Genomic DNA, 20721 nt, shown 5'->3' with positions numbered 1-20721 from the left:
AGAACCCTCCTACACGTTTGGTGGGAATTAAATTGGTGCAGTCATTAAGGAGAAAAGTATGGAGGTTTCTTAAAAAACTACAAAAATAGAGTTACCATATGATCTAGTAAACTGATTCCTGAGTATATATACAGAAAAGACAGAACTCTAATTAGAAGAGATACATGCACCCCAATGTTCACAGTAGTACTATTTACAATAGCCAAGACATGAAAGAAACCTAAATGTTATCAACAGAGGAATAGATGAAAAAGGTGTGGTATATTTTCTCTCTCTCTCTCACACACACACACACACAAACAATGGAATACTGCTGCTGCTGCTGCTGCTGCTAAGTTGCTTCAGTCGTGTCCAACTCTGTGCGACCCCACAGACGGAGCCCACCAGGCTCCCCCGTCCCTGGGATTCTCCAGGCAAGAACACTGGAGTGGGTTGCCATTTCCTTCTCCAGTGCATGAAAGTGAAAAGTGAAAGTGAAGTCACTCAGTCGTGTCCGACTCTGTGTGACCCCGTGGACTGCAGCCTACCAGGCTCCTCCACCCATGGGATTTTCCAGGCAAGAGTACTGGAGTGGATTGCCACTGCCCTCTCTGCAATGGAATAGTAATTACCCATTAAAAAGAATGAAATATTGCCATTTGCAGTAACCGGAAAGGACCTAGAGATTATTATACTAAGTGAAATAAGCCAGAGAAAAACAAGTATCATGTAATATTACTTATATGTGGAATCTAAAAAAGAGATACAAATGAACTTACCAAACAAACACAGAAAACTAACTTGTGGTTTCTAAAGGGGAAAGAGGGGCAGGGATAAATTAGCAATTTGGGATTAATAGATATAGATGAGGAAACAGTGGAAACAGTGTCAGACTTTATTTTGGGGGGCTCCAAAATCACTGCAGATGGTGACTGCAGCCATGAAATTAAAAGACGTTTACTCCTTGGAAGAAAAATTATGACCAACCTAGATAGCATATTCAAAAACAGAGACATTACTTTGCCGACTAAGGTTCATCTAATCAAGGCTATGGTTTTTCCTGTGGTCATGTATGGATGTAAGAGTTGGACTGTGAAGAAGGCTGAGTGCTGAAGAATTGATGCTTTTGAACCGTGGTGTTGGAGAAGACTGTTGAGGGTCCCTTGGACTGCAAGGAGACCCAACCAATCCATTCTGAAGGAGATCAACCCTGGGATTTCTTTGGAGGGAATGATGCTAAAGCTGAAACTCCAGTACTTTGGCCACCTCATGCGAAGAGGACTCATTAGAAAAGACTCTGATGCTGGGAGGGATTGGGGGCAGAAGGAGAAGGGGACAACCGAGGATGAGGTGGCTGGATGGCATCAATGACTCGATGGACGTGAGTCTGAGTGAACTCCGGGTGTTGGTGATGGACAGGGAGGCCTGGCGTGCTGCAATTCATGGGGTTGCAAAGAGTCAGACACAACTGAGTGACTGAACTGAGCTGAACTGATATAAAATAAACAACATGACCCACTGTATAGCACAGGAAACCATATTCAATATCCTATAATAACTTGTAATGGAAAAGAATATGTATTACAAGCTGAATCACTTTACTGTACACCAGAAACAAAACATTGTAAATCAACTATCAGTTCAGTTCAGTTCAGTCGCTCAGTCGTGTCCAACTCTTTGTGACCCCATGAATTGCAGCACGCCAGGCCTCCCTGTCCATCACCATCTCCCAGAGGTCACTCAAACTCACGTCCATCGAGTCAGTGATGTTATCCAGCCATCTCATCCTCTGTCGTCCCCTTCTCCTCCTGCCCCCAATCCCTCCCAGCATCAGAGTTATTTCCAATGAGTCAACTCTTCGCATGAGGTGGCCAAAGTACTGGAGTTTCAGCTTTAGCATCATTCCTTCCAAAGAAATCCCAGGGTTGATGTCCTTTAGAATGGACTGGTTGGGTCTCCTTGCAGTCCAAGGGACTCTCAAGAGTCTTCTCCAACACCACAGTTCAAAAGCATCAATTCTTCGGCGCTCAGCCTTCTTCACAGTCCAACTCTCACATGACCACTGGAAAAACCATAGCCTTGACTAGATGGACCTTAGTCGGCAAAGTATTGTCTCTGCTTTTGAATATGCTATCTAGGTTGATCATAACTTTTCTTCCAAGGAGTAAGCATCTTTTAGTTTCATGGCTGCAGTCACCATCTGCAGTGATTCTGGAGCCCAAAAAAATAAAGTCTGACAGTGTTTCCACTGTTTCCCCATCTATTTCCCATGAAGTGATGGGACCAGATGCCAGGATCTTCGTTTTCTGAATGTTGAGCTTTAAGCCAACTTTTTCTCTCCTCTTTCACTTTCATCAAGAGGCTTTTTAGCTCCTCTTCACTTTCTGCCATAAGGGTGGTGTCATCTGCATATCTGAGGTTATTGATATTTCTCCCAGCAATCTTGATTCCAGCTTGTGTTTCTTCCAGTCCAGTGTTTCTCATGATGTACTCTGCATATAAGTTAAATAAGCAGGGTGACAATATACAGCCTTCACGTATTTGGAACCAGTCCTTTTCCTATTTGGAACCAGTTTGTTGTTCCATGTCCAGTTCTAACTGTTGCTTCCTGATCTGCATACAGATTGCTCAAGAGGCAGGTCAGGTGGTCTGGTATTCCCATCTCTTTCAGAATTTTCCATGGTTTATTGTGATCCACACAAAGGCTTTGGCATAGTCAATAAAGCAGAAATAGATGTTTTTCTGGAACTCTCTTGCTTTTTCCATGATCCAGCGGATGCTGGCAATTTGATCTCTGGTTCCTCTGCCTTTTCTAAAACCAGCTTGAATGTCAGGGAGTTCACGGTTCATGTATTGCTGAAGCCTGGCTTGGAGAATTTTGAGCATTACTTTACTAGCATGTGAGATGAGTGCAATTGTGCAGTAGTTTGAGCATTCTTTGGCATTGCCTTTCTTTGGGATTGGAATGAAAACTGACCTTTTCCAGTTCTGTGGCCACTGCTGAGTTTTCCAAATTTGCTGGCATATTGAATGCAGCAGTTTCACAGCATCATCTTTCAGGATTTGAAACAGCTCAATTGGAATTCCATCACCTCCACTAGCTTTGTTCATAGTGATGCTTTCTGAGGCCCACTTGACTTCACATTCCAAGATTTCTGGCTCTAGATTAGTGAGCACATCATCATGACTATCTGGGTCATGAGGATCTTTTTTGTGCAGTTCTTCTGTGTATTCTTGCCAGCTCCTCTTAATATGCTTGTTAGGTCCATACCATTTCTGTCCTTTATTGAGCCCATCTTTGCATGAAATGTTCCCTTGGTATCTCTAATTTTCTTGAAGAGATCTCTAGTCTTTCCCAATCTGTTGTTTCCCTCTATTTCTTTGCATTGATCTCTGAAGAAGGCTTTCTTATCTCTTCTTGCTATTCTTTGGAACTCTATACTTCAGTTAAAAACAAACTCAAATTCAGACCCTTTAAGACAATCTGTTTATATCAGGCCCACATGTCTAGAAGCAGCAAATCTTGGTGGGAATAAGTGGTATTCACATCACCACAGTCATCACCAGATCACCACCTTTACTTGCTTTGCTCCTGGAGGTAACTAAATTTGCAACTTTTGGACAAATGTGAGCAGGCTCCTTTCTGCATGATTTCCCAGGATCTTCACATGCTAATGATCATTTGAATTCTCTAAGAGGGTTAATACAAGCAGCGAGCCCTAAACATAATTACTTTCAAACTCTGCATGTGTTTGTGGTGTTAGGGTTTTCCAGAACATAGTTGGGAAAATGCTGATACAGAGACCCAGAGCATGAGCATCTGAAACAGTGCTCTTTGGTGAGATTAATTTGGTGTATCCTGAGATGCTATCAGGGATAGGAATTTACCACATATTGTTTTTATGTGATTGTTTCCAGTGGAGACTCATCTCCAATTAGCCAGCAGGTTCTCTGATTCTCACATCTGCTGTGCGAAGTCAGAATTACTCAAGATTTTGTTGTTGCAGTTCCAGAAAGGGAAATGAAACCCAAAATGTGGAGGGAAGAATTAAAATAATTTCTATATGTTTTTGAGGAGACAGCTTATTTGATGCATTTATCACTTCAATACTAACTAGTGATTTAAAATGTCCTTTGAAACTATGCATAATTATGTATACAGATTGGACAAAGACTGGAAGAAACATGAAAAAATGGAAATAGTTAATTTATTAGTACAGTGCGATGCCTGGGTAGTTCCTGACTTTCCTCCCCCAATCTTTTGGTTTTCCTTATTGTTGTTGCCTTTAACCACAATAAGAGAAAATCTTTGTTAAAGGAATAATTTTCTGGTGACCAACAATTTTTAAATTCTGTGGTTGACTCAGGGTCTGTATGACATGGAAACATTCTCTAGGTTTGGAATAGCAATTAAGAGCAGGAGCTTTGGAGTTAGATGTGGTCAGAATCCCAATTCTACCACTGAATTGTGGTGTGACCTTGAGTACCTCACTGAATCTCTTTGTCTCAGCTACCCACATTGAAATGGGAATAACACTTGCTGGATAGGATTGCTGTGAGCCCTGCGTGACATGATGAACGTAAAACACTGAGTTCAGAACATAGAGCCCTTCCCAGGCTGCACTTCAGACTACAACTACAGCAACCTTAGGATGGCGGGACATGTAAACTGTTCCTTTCCTCCAATCTTTCCTTGGCTGCAGGGCAAGGCCACCAGAGGGGCTGGTTTAGGAGCAGTTTCCTTAGTAACAATTTTTCCTGGTGATAAAGAATTTAATTAGCTATACTTAATATACTGCCTTTAAAGGTAAAAATCACCATCTCTCCCATCCTGTCAGGATATTTAAGGGAAAAATTAAAAACAGTCATTTTTTTTGCTTTACCTTGTTCCTTTTTTTTTTTTTTTATTTTAATAGTTTATTTGGCTGCACTGGGTCTTAGCTGCAGCATGCAGGATCTTTTTTTCTAGCTGTGGCATGCAAACTGTTTTATTGTGACACGTGGGATCTAGTTCCCTAACCAGGGATCAAACCCAGGACCCCTGCATTGGGAGCACAAAGTCTTAGCCAATGGGAAGTCTTCTTAGCCAGGGAAGTCCTAAATTGTTTGCTTTTATCCCCTGGGATGTTTGTTTTTCCTGGTTAGGCTACTCCTTTATTCTCTCCCCATGTGAATCCCACCCATGCTGGCTCAGGCAAGCCTCAGGCAGGAGACTTTGGTCACACTCACAGCATGTTCACTGCTGCACACAGAAACACACTCTGACTTGCTGCAGTCTTAATGTTATTTTTAAAGCAAAATATTATTATTCTCCCTCCTCCTCATGAGTGGATAATTCCCCTTTGGGATAGGAATCCTGCCTTGTGACTCAAGATGGGAAAGGTGACTCTATGCTCTGATTGCTCAGCTCCTGCAAGAATGGTTAATCCATGACTGTCTTTGCAGGCTGGACACATGGGCATACCCTAGAGGTGACAACTACCTCCTGGCTCCTCCAGGTCTCCAAAGAGCGGGCCTGGGCAGGACAGTGGGATCTGGAAGGGTCCCAGAGACAGGCACGCATGGGGAAAAAGTTATTCCCTTTTCACTTTTCTCTCAAAGCTTCTGATCAACTTAAGGATAAACGAGTCTATCATTTTGACAGGAAAAGGCAGATTAAAAATTCACTCATAACTGTACTGATCGTATTGTCCTGATATCTGGCTTTTCTCTCTTTTTGACTACGTGATTGTTACAACGCTTGACAGAGTCGAGATCCAGTTTGTTATCTTATGAGGATAATGGGAAGGAAACTGCTTTCTTTGAAATCAAACCGGCAAAGCAAAGATTTTGAAGAAGGAGCTCCCCTGCCCTGGATCATGGTGGTGCTGTCACGTGGTGAGGGGTCTGCGCTCATGCCCCCGAGCTAATATCCAGCTGTTTACAGCCACTGTGGACTGGGCAGAGAAACTATTTCTCCAGTTCTATCCAAATTTATCCTCACAGGCCAATAAATCAGTACACAAGGAGAATGTGTGGTAGTTTTGAGCATCTGGAATTTTTTTAAGGCACCAGTACTTATGACAAACTGCCCAGTCTTTGGTATGATGGAGCACAGATGCTAAGTCGGATGTGGGCTATATGGATTCGGTCTTAGGAGGACAGTCAGAGGCAGAAATGTGGATTTTGGAGTCAGCACTTGAGTGGTGAGTAATGAGTGGTGACTGGAATCACAGGAAGGGATTCCAGTGAGAGGTGTCAGGAGAGAACAGGCTGCCTGGGGCTGCACTCAGAACATCAGCAGCAAGGAATAGGCAAAGGATGAAGAACTCACTTGAGAGGGAGAGAAAATCTGAGTTTAGAAAATCCAAAAGAAGAGAACCCTTAAAGAGGAAGTGTTTAACAATGTCAAATGTTGCAGAGAGGTTAAATTAGGCTGATGAACATCTGTGAGCATGGACAGTAATGGAGATGTGATGATTTTGTCCAGAGCAACATCCATGGAATACGGGTAGAAGCCAAATGGCCATGGACTGAGAGCAAGTGAGAATAAACACACACACACACACACACACACACACACACACACACACTCACTCACTCACTCACTCACTCGCTGTAATGGTAAATACATCTTCTTCAGAGTGTTTGTGGAGTTACTGAAACCATGAAGTAGCTGAAAAATTCCAGTTTTCACTTAACTGGTTGTTTTCCCTCAATGTAATACATTTACACCTATTCCCCGCTCCCCCACTCACTTATTTACTTGTTTATCTTTTCTCATCTTTAACTGTTAAGCCAAATGCCTTACTTGAATCACAGCCAAGGCCTAAGGATGGGAGTGGGATAGGGAAAGGAACAGCCATATTTTCTTTTCCATTTACTGTCTCACAGGATCTGAGCGTTACAACCGGAAGGAAGAGGCCTTAGGAACATTCCCTTGGGGATAAACTGGGGGTGGGGAGGGCAGAAGAGATGCGCATTAGGAGGTTACTGCAGTGGTTTCACTTGAGACCAGACTGACTGCAACGGGAACAGGGAAGAAAGGACTGAATCAGAGATGTTCTATGCGAAGAAATGGGAGGGTTTAGTGACAAAACTATATTACTTCTTACTAAAAGCCACAGTATTGTCACCTTGAATATGTATAGTTTTTAGAGAGCTTTCAAGTACATTAACTTATTTGACGTTCATGAGTGACTTCTACAAGGTTACCAGCTAGTTAATAGTGGACCCAGGGCCAGACCCTGTCTCCTAATTCCTTCTCACACCTTTTTCATTAATGCAACCTTGTTTCCCGCATCCTGCTCTGCAGCGCTGACCTGTCCTCAGCGTAAAGGATCCATCAAGGCTGTTGCTTGGCAAATATTTTCTTGGTTGGATGAAAGAGCAGAAAAGAGCCCATCTGCTTGCCTCTTGTCACTTAATTTTCTGAGACAAACCAAGCTCATTCTGTTTAGAAATACAAGGTCATTGATACTGCACTCGGCTGCTTTTCTATCAGGAATGAAGAAAACTGCGATGGAATGTTAAAGTGAGACTTTTTCAGTCTAAGTTTTAGCTTTGGTTCCTGGAAAAGGAATGAAATTAAAGGTGCCTGACATGCAAAGAGAACGGTTATGTATTAATATACAATATATATCTCCCAGTATTCAGCCTGTAATCCTTATAAATGGGCTAATGTTGAAAGGGCTGAGGAGAGCATTCCCACAAAATGAATGGTCAAGGATGTGTGTTTCTCACGACCAGGTCTGAGCCACCAAAGGGCAAGCCAATCTGAACTATTTTGAATTCCACCCAAGAGGCCTTCCTGGAAGGTTGAGGATTGGTGACCTTTTCACTGGAACTGCAGTTGGCTACTCTTGCAGGAACTTCAGGCCTAAAGGTGCTCCCAGTTTGGGGAGGCAAGGAGCTCTGAACTGTGACTATGGAAGGAGGTGTGTAATTATTACAGCAGAGTAGATGTCTCAGCTTGAGAACAAAAATGTCTGGAGGACTTTTTATCATCTTAGAGAGACTGGAGAAACCTATGGCACTCTGACAGGTTGAATTCTGTTCCCCTAAAAGATAGGGTGAAGTCCTAACATCTGGTGTCTGTCTATGAATGTGATCTTACTTGAAAATGGGTCTTTGCAGATGTAATCAAGTTCAGATGAGCTTCTTGGGGTGGACCTTTAATCTAATATCACTGGTGTCCCTATAAGAAGGGAATTTGGACATAGAACAAAGACAGCCATGTGATATTGGAGGAGAGATTGAAGTTATGCAGCCATAAGCCAAGCAACATCTGGGGCTACCAGTAAACAGAAGAGGCAAGGAAGGATCCGCCCTAGAGGCTCCAATGGTGGTGGTTGAGGGATTGTTGCCCTGCCAGCAACTTGACTTCAGAATTGTAGCTTCGGGGGCTGTCAGACACAATAAAGTTCTCTTGTTTTAAGCATGGCTGTGGTTCTTTGTTTCAAAAGCTGTAGGACTCTAATACAAGGGCCCAACCTATGATTTGTCAAAGGCTAGCTCACGAATGAGGTTCGAATGGGCAGTAGAAAATACAATTTTTTTTTACTCTCACTGTATCAAGATCTGCCATTAATTTAAATGCAAGCTAAGAGACCTAGTGCCTAATACATGTTCAACAAATACCATTTGTGAATGAATGGGTTCCCTAACTCATTGAGATGTATGATTTCTTCCATCCTATTTCATTTAATTATTCAAATGGGCTTATGTGCATTATTTCCATTTTTATAAATGAGGAAGCTGATGCCACAGAGATTAAATAATTTGCCCAAGGAAAATGGCTCAGACTGCAGAACTGAGATTTGAATAGAGGTCTTCCTGCCTCAAGTTTGTATTTTTCTACTTAATCATTAGGGTAATCCAGAAACAACAGGTGAGATGTCCAATGTCCTGTGTCCTTTTATAATTCATGTTCAAAGAACTACGACTCTTTTTAAAATGATTTTTTAAAAAGTTTTATTATGGAAACTTAAAACATGGACAATGGGTAATTAAATATGACCTGTTAAATAACTATCACAATTTTCACGAAAACCTTATATAAATCACATAGATAAAACATCAGTATGTATCTTTGTGATTAATATATGTAATGTTATGTATTGAACATTGTACATATATTGAACTATATAAGTAGGAAGAGAGGTTTCTCTAGATTAACACTCTGAGATGCAGTTCCAAAACTCCTAACAGCTAACCCCCTTCCTGCCAGCCCATCCCAAGGGCATGAAGATGGGTTACCAGAGAGAGGCCAGCTCCTCTGTCATAGGAACGGATGCTGTGCCCTTCTAATCTGTCATTTGCTGGGAACACAACACTGTGAGGGACACCTTTGTGCATCCGCTGAAGAGCTCCCAGGAGCAAAATCACCGTGGCCACAAAGGTGCCATGGAGGTCACGGGCAAACTGACTTCACAGCTGCCAATGAGGATGCCCAGTGGGAGCAAATTACTATTTCTCATTTTGAAATGATTTCTTAGACTCTAGGTGCAATAATATGTTTTCTTGGCAATTCTGGTCCTTAAAAAGACTAACTGAAAAGTCCATCTATAGGAAACCAGGCAGAGAATAGATTGGGTAGCTTGAATAAATTGAACATTATTAAAGCTAGTGGAGGTGATGGAATTCCAGTTGACCTATTTCAAATCCTCAATATGCCAGCAACTTTGGAGAACTCAGCAGTGGCCACAGGACTGGAAAAGGTCAGTTTTCATTCCAGTCCCAAAGAAGGGCAAAGCCAAAGAATGTTCCAACTACCACACAATTGCACTCATCTCACACGCTAGTAAAGAAATGCTTAAAATTCTCCAAATCAGGCTTCAAAAGTACATGAACTGTGAACTTCTAGATGTTCAAGCTGGATTTAGAAAAGGCAGAGGAACCAGAGATCAAATTACCAACATCTATTGATCATTTAAAAAGCAAGAGAGTTCCAGAAAAATATCTACTTCTGCTTTATTGACTATGCCAAAGCCTTTGACTGTGTGGACCACAACAAAGTCTGGAAAATTCTTCGAGATGGGAATACCAGACCACCTGACCTGCCTCTTGAGAAATCTGTATGCAGGTCAGAAAGCAACAGTTAGAACTGGTCATGGAACAACAGACTGGTTATAAACAAGGAAAGGAGTACGTCAAGGCTGTATATTGTCACCCTGTTTATTTAACTCACACACAGAGTACATCATGAGAAACGCTGGGCTGGATGAGGCACAAGCTGGAATCAAGACTGCCGGGAGAAATATCAATAACCTCAGATATGCAGATGACACTACCCTTATGGCAGAAAGCAAAGCAGAACTAATGAGCCTCTTGATGAAAGTGAAAGAGAAGAGTGAAAAAGTTGGCTTAAAACTCAACATTTGGAAAAGTAAGATCATGGCATCTGGTCCCATCACTTCAGGACAAATGGATGGGGAAACAGTGGAAACAGTGACAGACTTTATTGTTTTTTTGGCTCCAAAATCACTGCAGATGGTGACTGTGGCCATGAAATTAAAAGACGCTTGCCCCTTGGAAAAGTTATGACCAACCTAGACAGCATATTAAAAAGCAGAGAGATTACCAACAAAGGTCCATTTAGTCAAAGGTATGGTTTTTCCAGTAGTCATGTATGGATGTGAGAGTTGGACTATAAAGAAAGCTGAGAGTTGAAGAATTGATGCTTTTGAACTGTGGTGTTGGAGAAGACTTTGGAGAGTCCCTTGGACTGCAAGGGGATCCAACCAGTCCATCCTAAAGGAAATCAGTCCTAAATATTCACTGGAAGGACTGATGCTGAAGCTGAAATTCCAATACCTTGGCCACCTGATGCAAAGAACTGACACATTTGAAAAGAACTTGATCCTGGGAAAGATTTAAGTCAGGAGGAGAAGGGGATGACAGAGGATGAGATGGTTGGATGGCATCACCAACTCAATGGACATGAGTCTGAGTAAACTCTGGGAGATGGTGATGAACAGGAGGCCTGGCATGCTGCAGTCCATGTGGTCACAAAGAGTTGGACATGACTGAGTGACTAAACTGAACTGAAACCCTAGATTATAGATCTGTACTTAGTTCTTAAATTACAAAGCTGAAAAAGACAGTTCTTGACCTCTAGGAACTCAGTCACTTGGAAGGAGTTGTTTTGGGTGTTTAAAAGCATTCTGGACCAGTAGTCAGAAGATGTGGATTCTTGTCCTGGTGCCACCACTCTTTAGGATTGTGCATCAGTCGTGAGTGAGTGCTAAGTTGCTTCAGTCGTGCGTGTCCAACTCTGTGTGACCCTATGGACTGTAGCCCGGCAGGCTCCTCTGTCCATGTGATTCTCCAGGCAAGAATACTGGAGGGAGTTGCCATGCCCTCCTCCAGGGCATCTTCCCAACCCAGGGATCTAACCCATGTCTCTTTCATCTCCTGCATCGGGAGGCAGGTTCTTTACCACTAGCACCACCTGGGAAGCCCTTATGGGTGTGATGTCAGCCAAATCAAATGACCTTCTTTTCATTTCCAAATTTGGGGGAAATTTTTCTTTAAATTGAAGAGTTATATCAGAATTAGGTGACATTATTATTATTTTATAAAAACACTTTTATGTTTTTATAAAACTACATCTACTTTTAAATGTCCAAAGAGGTGGATGCTGCTAACCAGCTGAGAACAAACAACCTGCTTAAATTCTGTAAGGATGAAACTGTATTAGGGGCTTTTCTTTTTCTTCTTGGAGATGGAGCTTGTAATTTTTTAAAAGGATATTGAGAATCTGAAGAACATTGCTGACTCAAGAGAAATGCAAAGGTCAATTGTTGCATCTAAGCTGTGCTGTCATGATATTTGAATAATTAAAAGGTTGTTTTCAGAGAAAATTGTAGTCCCACATTTTAGCTAAGTGTTTAATGACAATAAACTGTAAACATGTTCTGTTTTCATATGGGGAAGTCCCCAGAGCCTATTAACTGTCCAGATGGTAAGAAATAGAAGGATTAAATGTATTTAAATTCAGTTCAATTCAGTTGCTCAGTTGTGTCTGATTCTTTGGGACCCCATGGACTGCAGTATGCCTGGCCTCCATGGCCTTCACCAACTTCCAGAGCTTGTTTAAGCTCATGTCCATCAAGTTGGTGATACCATCCAACCATCTCATCCTCTGTCGTCCCCTTCTTCTCCTGACTTCAGTCTTTCTTAGCATCAAGGTCTTTTCCAATGAGTCAGTTCTTCACATCAGGTGGCCAAAGTGTTGAGTTTCAGCTTCAGCATCTGTCCTTCCAATGACTATTCAGGACTGATTTCCTTTAGATTGACTGGTTGGATCTCCTTGCAGTCCAAGGGACTTTCAAGAGTCTTCTCCAACACCACAGAGTTCAAAAGCATCAATTCTTTAGTGCTCAGCCTTCTTTATGGTCCGACTCTCACATCCATACATGACTACTGGAAGAACCATAGTTTTGACTAGACGGACCTTTGTTGGCAAAGTAATGTCTCTGCTTTTTAATATGCTGTCTAGGTTGGTCATAGCTTCTCTTTCAAGAAGCAAGTGCTTTTAATTTCATGGCTGCAGTCACCATCTGCAGTGATTCTGGTGCCCAAGAAAATAAAGTCTGTCACTGTTTTCATTGTTTCGCCACATATCTGCCATGAAGTGATGGGACCAGATGCCAAAGGGATCATCAGACTCTTTCAAACTAGACTTTACTGGGTGCTAACAGTGTATTTTAAAGACTTCCTAAAACACATTCAAAGTAGGAGAGGACAAGGACTTTTATTTCATTTAGGTCTTTATTTAGGGGTTGATTTTTAAAACAAAATACCTTAAAAAATTAAAAATTAGGTAATACTCTTACCTGGTAGGCAAATTAGAAAAAAATAGATGCACAAAAGGAAAAAATAGCCCTATTAATTTTACTACCTAGATATAATAACTGTGAGTGCTTGGTATATCTCATTTTGGCTTTTCCCTGTTATTTATGTGTAGAAACCATTGCTCATGAGCTCTCACTCTTAAGGCCAGTTACTTCCTTCTCTGAGCTCCAGTTTTCTCATCTATAAAAATGGATTAAGTATATACCTTGTATGGTAGTTTTAACAAGTAAATTTCATAATACTTATAAAATATTTAGCAGAATAGTGGCACATAATAATGCTCAATAAATGCTAGCTATTTTAATTATTATTAATGTGTGAAAATGGAACCTTACTGTATATATGACTGCTTAATTTTTCATTATGGACATATATGCATGTCAATAAATATAAAACTATTATCTCATTTTAATGACTCAGTAGTATCCCATTATATAGATTTTCCACCTTCTCCTATTATTGCTATTGCTAAAATTTGTATCAAATAGCCTTGGTCATGCATCCTTATGCAAAAATGATTATTTTGCTAGGATTATAAGAAAGTTGCTGGGTCAAAAGGCACAAACACTTGGAAGCTTTTGGTGAACTTTGAAACGGCCTTTCTGAAATACTGCACAAGTCCAATTCTTCTACTAGTACTGAGTATTATCATTAAAAAAAATTCTTTCCCACAGTGGCCAATAATGATGCTGAACATTTTCCCCCCACATACATATTCTTGATTGCCAGAAAATTTGTAAAACTGTCTCTGCCTGGTGGTAAGGTATTTAATGGTCATAAGACAATTCTGGTTGCATATTTCATGTATCAGTACTGGTAAATTATAATCTACCAATAATTATTTCTCTGCATTTTTCACCTTTTGTTGACTTTTTCTTTACTATCTTCAGATATTCCTCCCTTTTTACTTTTATAGTATTTATTTGAGCCTTTTTTCTTTTTTTGTTTTTTCTTAAAGTTTATTTTTTAATTTTTATTTATTTTAAAAAATTTTATTGGAGGCTAATTACAATATTGTGGTGGTTTTTGCCATACATTCACAAATATCAGCCATGGATGTACATGTGTTCCCCATCCAAACCCTCCCTCCCACCTGCCTCCCCATCCTATCTCCTAGGGTCATCCCAATGCACCAGCCCTGAGCACCCTGCCTCATGCATTGAACCCTGGACTGGCGATCTATTTCACATATGATAATATACATGTTTCAATGCTATTCTCTCAAGTCATCCCACCCTCTCCCTCTCCCACAGAGTCCAACAGTGTGTTCTTTACATCTGTGTCTCTTTTACTGTCTCACATATAGGGTCATCGTTACCATCTTTCTAAATTCCATATATATGCATTAATATACTGTATTGGTGTTTTTCTGAGCCTTTTTTCTTAACATTATCAGAAGTTTGTCAATTTTATTTATCTTAAAAAAAAATTCAAGATTTTTAGAATTAACCGTGACAGCCCATGTGCTGTTAAAGCGCTGCACTCAATATGCCAGCAAATTTGGAAAACTCAGCAGTGGCAACAGAATTGCAAAAGGTCAGTTTTCATTCCAATCCCAAAGAAGGGCAATGCCAAAGAATGTTCAAGTTACCACACAATTGCACTCATTTCACGTGCTAGCAAGGTAATGCTCAAAATCCTTCAAGCTAGGTTTCAACAGTACATGAACTGAGAACTTCCAGATGTACAAGCTGGATTTAGAAAAAGCAGAGGAGCCAGAGGTCAAATTGCCAACATCTTCTGGATCATAGGAAAACCAAGGAATTCCAGAAAAACCATCTACTTCTGTTACACTGACTACACTAAAGCCTTTGACTGTGCAGATCACAACAAACTATGGAAAATTCTTCAAGAGATAGGAATACCAGACCACCTTACCTGCCTCCTGAGAAACATGAATGCAGGTCAAGAAGCAACAGTTAGAACCAGACATGGAATAACAGACTGGTTCAAAATTGGGAAAAGAGTACAAGGCTGTATGTGGTTGCCCTGCTTGTTTAACTTATGTGCAGAGTATATGATGCAAAATGTGGGGCTGGATGAATCACAAGTTGGAATAAAGATTGCCAGGAGAAATACCAACCACCTCAGATATGCAGATGATACCACTCTAATGGCAGAAAGCAAAGAGGAACTAAAGAACCTCTGAAAGTGAAAGTGAAATCGCTCAGTTGTGTCTTGACTCTTTGCGACCCTGTGGACTGTAGCCCACCAGGTTCCTCCGTCCATGGGATTCTCCAGGCAAGAATACTGGAGTGGGTTGCCATTTCCTTCTCCAGGGGAATCTTCCCAACCCAGGGATCAAACCCAGGTCTCCCGCATTGCAGGCAGATGCTTTAACCTCTGAGCAACCAGGAAAGCCCTGCTGCTGCTGAGTTGCTTCAGCCGTGTCCGACTCTGTGCAAACCCATAGACGGCAGCCCACCAGGCTCTGCCATCTGTGCGATTCTCCAGGCAAGAGCGCTGGAGTGGGTTGCCATTGCCTTTTTCAATGCATGAAAGTGAAAAGTGAAAGTGAAGTTGCTCAATCCTAGATGAAGGTAAAAGAGGAGAGTTAAAAAGCTGGCTTAAATTGAAAAGTTGAAAAATTCTAGGAAAAAAAAAAAGCTGGCTTAAAACTCAGCTTTCAAAAAAATGAAGATCATGGCATCTAGTTCCATCACTTCATAGCAAGTTGAAGGGGAAAAAGTGGAAGCAGTGACAGACTTTCTTTTCTAGGGCTCCAAAATCACTGTGGACCGTGACTGCAGCCATGAAATTAAAAGATGCTTGCTGCTTGGAAGAAAAGCTATGACCAAACTAGAAGTGTATTAAAAAGCAGAGACATTACTTTACCAACAAAGTCCATCTAGTCAAAGCTATGGTTTTTCCAGTAGTCATGTATGAATGTGAGAGTTGGACCATAAAGATGGCTGAGTGCTGAAAAATTGATGCTTTTGAACTCTGTGGTGTTGGAGAAGACTCTTGAGCGTCCCTTGGATAGCAAGGAGATCAAACCAGTCAATCCTAAAGGAAATTACCCTGAATACTCATTGGAAGGACTGATGCTGAAGCTCCAATCCTTTGGCCACCTGATGCAAAGAGCCAACTTACTGCAAAAGACCTTGATGCTGGGAAAGACTGAGGACAGGAGAAGGGGGAGACAGAGAATGAGATGGTTGGATGGCATCATCGACTCAATGGACATTAGTCTGAGCAAACTTCTGGAGATAGTGAAGAAGTAATCCTGGTGTGCTGCAGTCCAAGGGGTCATAAAAAGTCGGACACAACTTAGTGACTGAACAACAACGTGTAAAATTTAGTGCAGGCTTGACGAATAACAGATGTTTAATACTGTTATAGTATGGAGGATAAAAAGAAGTCAAGGTATCTCAAAAGAAGTGATTTGAAAAATAATTTAGCCAAAGTATTGATTCATTTAACTAAGAAGAAACCACTATACACACACACACACTCACTCATATATATTTCAAGTCTTATCTCCCTCAACCCCCTTGTCAGTGTTCCAACGTAGCTTGCTTTTAAGGCCTGCTTTTTAAAAAGCCTGATCAATGGCAAGCTTTTAGGGAGTAAAAAGTTTTCAACACAGGCTATTAAAAGTGTTGGTTGGTATGCAGACCAAAGTCTCTAAATCAGCTAATTTAGAATCTGACAATCTTGTTGAAGGATGAGGCTTCTCCTCTGAGAAGGGAAATTCTACTCTCTCAGGTAGAAAAGCAGGGATTCATTCTTACCGGTGACATATTATGGTGTAATGATACTGATTTTCCTTTCCCTTTGGCCCTGAGATAAGGAAAAATAAGAATTTGAATTCTAAATAAGACTCAGAAAAAACTGTAGTTTCAAGAAGATTGTTCAAATTTGTCTGCAAAATCAGAAACACATTAAAAAGCAGTGGACATAAACTAATGATTTTTGAGTACAGACTTAATTGTTCCCAGACCTTTGTACTGTTCTTTTATTGAATATACTAAAATCCAGCATGTTTTTTTCCTACATAAAAAAATATAAATGTGACACACCTCTTAGCCTAGTTTTTACAAAATAATAAATGTTGCTACTTGGTCATATTTTCCCAAAGAAAATAATGGAGAAATGTTCAAACAAGTGTTAGACTATCAAATCATGCTATTGTGCTAATAGCACTACCATGCCAATGTATTATATTGAAGAGTGTAAATAGAATTCTTTGGGTACATTCAACAGAAGGTTGAATTACACTTTTCAATGTCATATAAAATCATGTAAATTCCACACTTTTCCTTTATTCATACTGAGCACAGTTTGTGACTACATATCTGCATGCCATTCTGGGGATGGAGACACAAGAGTAAAGATGACAAAGTCCCCATTCTCATGGAGTTTCTAGTCTAAAAGAAAGATATGGCAACAAAAAAATACACAGATAAATGAATAATGTAAGATCAGATGGTTATTAGTACCTTGAGAAATAATTATACAGGACAATTATGAATGACTTCTTTTAGAAGAATTCTTGTAGTGATCAAGGAAGATCTCTTAAAGGGAGTGACATGTGAGCCGAGACCTAAACAAACCCAGGTAAGAGCATTCCAGGCAGAGAATGTGGAGGTGGGCATGAGCTTGGAGGGATGAAGGGAGAGAAAAGCCAGTGTGGCTGAAATGTCCTATGGGATGGGGAAGAGGGACAAGACAGGAGGACAGCAGGAGTCAGGTCATGTCCTATGGACTATAAATAAGGACTCTGGATCTCGTTTTATTTGTGATGGGAAACAACCGGCAGACTTCAACTGCCATTATTGGCAGGGAAGTAATAGGATCTGATGTACCCTTTGAGTAGAGAACTTATTGTTCTCCAGGAGAGTAGGTAAGTTCTCACTATGCTCTGGTCAAGATGGAGGAGTAGCAGGGCATGCACCCATCTCCTCCTGTAAGAACACCAAAATCTCAACTGGCTGCTGAACAACCATCTACAGGAGAATGTTGGATCCCATCAAAGTAAGGTACCCATGTCCAAGGGTGAAGAGGAAGCCCCAACAAGACGGTAGGAGGGGTGCAATCACGTTTAGAATCAAACCTCATACCTTCCAGAGATGCTCAGAGGGAGCAAACAAAACCCTGTGTGCACCAGGACCCAGGGAAAGGAGCAGTGACCTCCGCAAGACACTGAGCCACCTGCCTTTGAGTGTCTGAGTGTCTCCTGTGGAGGCACGGGTCAGCAATGATCTGCTGCGGGGCCAGGGGCACTGACTACAACAGTCCTTTTGAAAGAGGTCACCATTACCACCACTACCCATGACAGGGAGGTAACATAGTCTGATCCATCAGCAGAAAATGGTATTAAAGATTTACTGAGAATGGCCCTACCTATCAGAGCAAGACCCAGTTCTCCCCACAGCTAGCCCCTCCCATCAGGAAACTTCCCAGGCCTCTTACCCTCACCCATCAGAGGGCAGACAGAACGAAAGCCACAATCACAGAAAACTAACCAAACTCATCACATGGATCACAGCTTTGTGTATCTTAATGAAACTATGAGCCATGCTGTGTAGGGCCACCCAAGATGGATGGGTCATGGTGGAGAGTTCTGACAAAATGTGGTTCACTGGAGAAGGGAATAGCAAACCAGTTCAGCATTCTTGCCTTGAGAACCCGATGAACAGTATAAAAAGGCAAAAAGATAGGACACTGAAAGATGAACTCCCCAGGTTGGTAGGTGCCCAATATGCTGTTGGAGGGAGTGGATAAATAGCTCCAGAAGGAATGAAGAAGCAGAGCCAAAGCAAAACAACACCCAGTTGTGGATGTGTCTGGTGGTGGAAGTAAAGTGTGATGCTGTAAAGAACAACACTGCATAGGAACCTGAAATGTTAGGTCCATGAGTCAAGGCAAACTGGAAGTGGTGAAACAGGAGATGGTAAGAGTGAACATCGACATTTTCAGAATCAGCGAACTAAAATGGACCAGAATGGGTGAATTTAATTCAGATGACAATTATATCTACTACTGTGGGTAAGAATCTCTGAAAAGAAATGGATAAGCCTTCATAGGAAACAAATGAGCCCGAAATGCAATACTTGGGTGCAATCTCAAAAATGACAGAATGATCTCTGTTCGTTTCCAAGGCAAACAATTCAGTAGCAGAGTAATCCAAGTCTATGCTCCAAACACTAATGCCAAAGAAGCTGAAGTTGAATGGTTCTATGAAGACCTACAAGATTTAGAACGAACATCAAAAAAAAAAAAAAATCTCCTTTTCATCACAGGGGACTGGAATGCAAAAGTAGGAAGTCAAGAGATACCTGGAGTAACAGGCAAATTTGGTCTTGGTACACAAAATGAAGCAGGGCAAAGGCTAACAGAGTTTTACCAAGAGAATGCACTGGTCATAGCAAATACCCTCTTCCAACAACACAAGAGAAGACTCTACACATGGACCTCATCAGATGGTCAATACTGAAATCAGACTGATTATATTCTTTGCAGCTAAAGATAGAGAAGCTCTATACAGTCAGCAAAAACAAGACCTGGAGCTGACTGTGGCTCAGATCATGAACTCCTTATTGCCAAATTCAGACTTAAATTGAATAAAATAGGGAAAACCACTAGGCCATTCAGGTATGACCTGAATCAAATCCTGTATGATTATACAGTGGAAGTGACAAATAGATTCAAGGGATTAGATCTGATAGAGTGCCTGAACAGTGAAAGAGGAGAGTGAAAAAGTTGGCTTATAGCTCAACATTCAGAAAATGAAGATCATGGCATCTGGTCCCATCACTTCATGGGAAATAGATGGGGAAACAGTGGAAACACTGTCAGACTTTATTTTTTGGGGCTCCAAAATCACTGCAGATGGTGATTGCAGCCATGAAATTAAAAGATGCTTACTCCTTGGAAGGAAACTTATGACCAACCTAGATAGTGTATTCAAAAGCAGAGACATTACTTTGGCAACAAAGGTCCATCTAGTCAAGGCTATGGTTTTTCCAGTAGTCATGTATGGATGTGAGAGTTGGACTGTGAAGAAAGCTGAGCACCGAAGAATTGATGCTTTTGAACTGTGGTGTTGGAGAAGACTCTTGAGAGTCCCTTGGACTGCAAGGAGATCCAACCAGTCCATTCTGAAGGAGATCAGCCCTGGGATTTCTTTGGAAGGAATGATGCTAAAGCTGAAACTCCAGTACTTTGGTCACCTCATGTGAAGAGTTGACTCATTAGAAAAGACTCTGATGCTGGGAGGGATTGGGGACAGGAGGAGAAGGGGACGACGGAGGATGAGATGGCTGGATGGCATCACGGACTCAATGGACATGAGTTTGAGTGAACTCTTGGAGTTGGTGATGGATAGGGAGGCCTGGTGTGCTGCAATTCATGGGGTCGCAAACAGCCGGACATGACTGAGCAACTGAACTGACTAACTGACTGAAGAACTATGGATGGAGGTTTGTAACATTGTAAAGTAGGTGGTAAGTAAAACCATCCCCAAGAAAAAGAAATGCAAAAAGGCAAAGTGGTTGTCTGAGGAGACCTTACAACTAGCTGAGAAAACAAGAGAAGCAAAGGGCAACAGAGAAAGAGAAAGATATACCCTATTAAAGTCAGAGTTCCAAAGAATAGCAAGGAGAGATAAGAAGGCCTTCCTAAGTGAACAATGCAAAGAAACAGAGGAAAACAATATAATGGGAAAGATTAGAGATCTCTTCAAGAAAATTAGACATACCAAGGGAACATATCATGCAAAGATGGGCACAATAAAGGACAGAAACGGTATGGACCTAATAGAAGCAGAAGATATTAAGAAGAGCTGGCAAGAATACACAGGAGAACTATACAAAAAAGATCTTAATGACCCAGATAACCTTGATGATGTGATCACTCACCTAGAGTCAGAAATCTTGGAGTGCGAAGTCAAGTGGGCCTTAG

The 20721-nt window shown here is 41.2% G+C and overlaps 1 protein-coding gene across 7 annotated transcripts in view; it reads right to left on the bottom strand.

Annotated features, from left to right (window-relative positions):
• Window positions 1-20721, bottom strand: part of PEX5L (peroxisomal biogenesis factor 5 like) — a 206019-nt gene that overhangs the window by 48796 nt on the left and 136502 nt on the right. The gene's annotated exons all lie outside the window — the stretch shown is intronic.

This window comes from Capricornis sumatraensis, chromosome 1, assembly GCF_032405125.1.
Source record: "Capricornis sumatraensis isolate serow.1 chromosome 1, serow.2, whole genome shotgun sequence".
Taxonomy (NCBI): domain Eukaryota; kingdom Metazoa; phylum Chordata; class Mammalia; order Artiodactyla; family Bovidae; genus Capricornis; species Capricornis sumatraensis.
The sequence above is the reverse complement of the archived record's forward strand: the minus strand, read 5'-3'. Positions and strand labels throughout refer to the sequence as shown.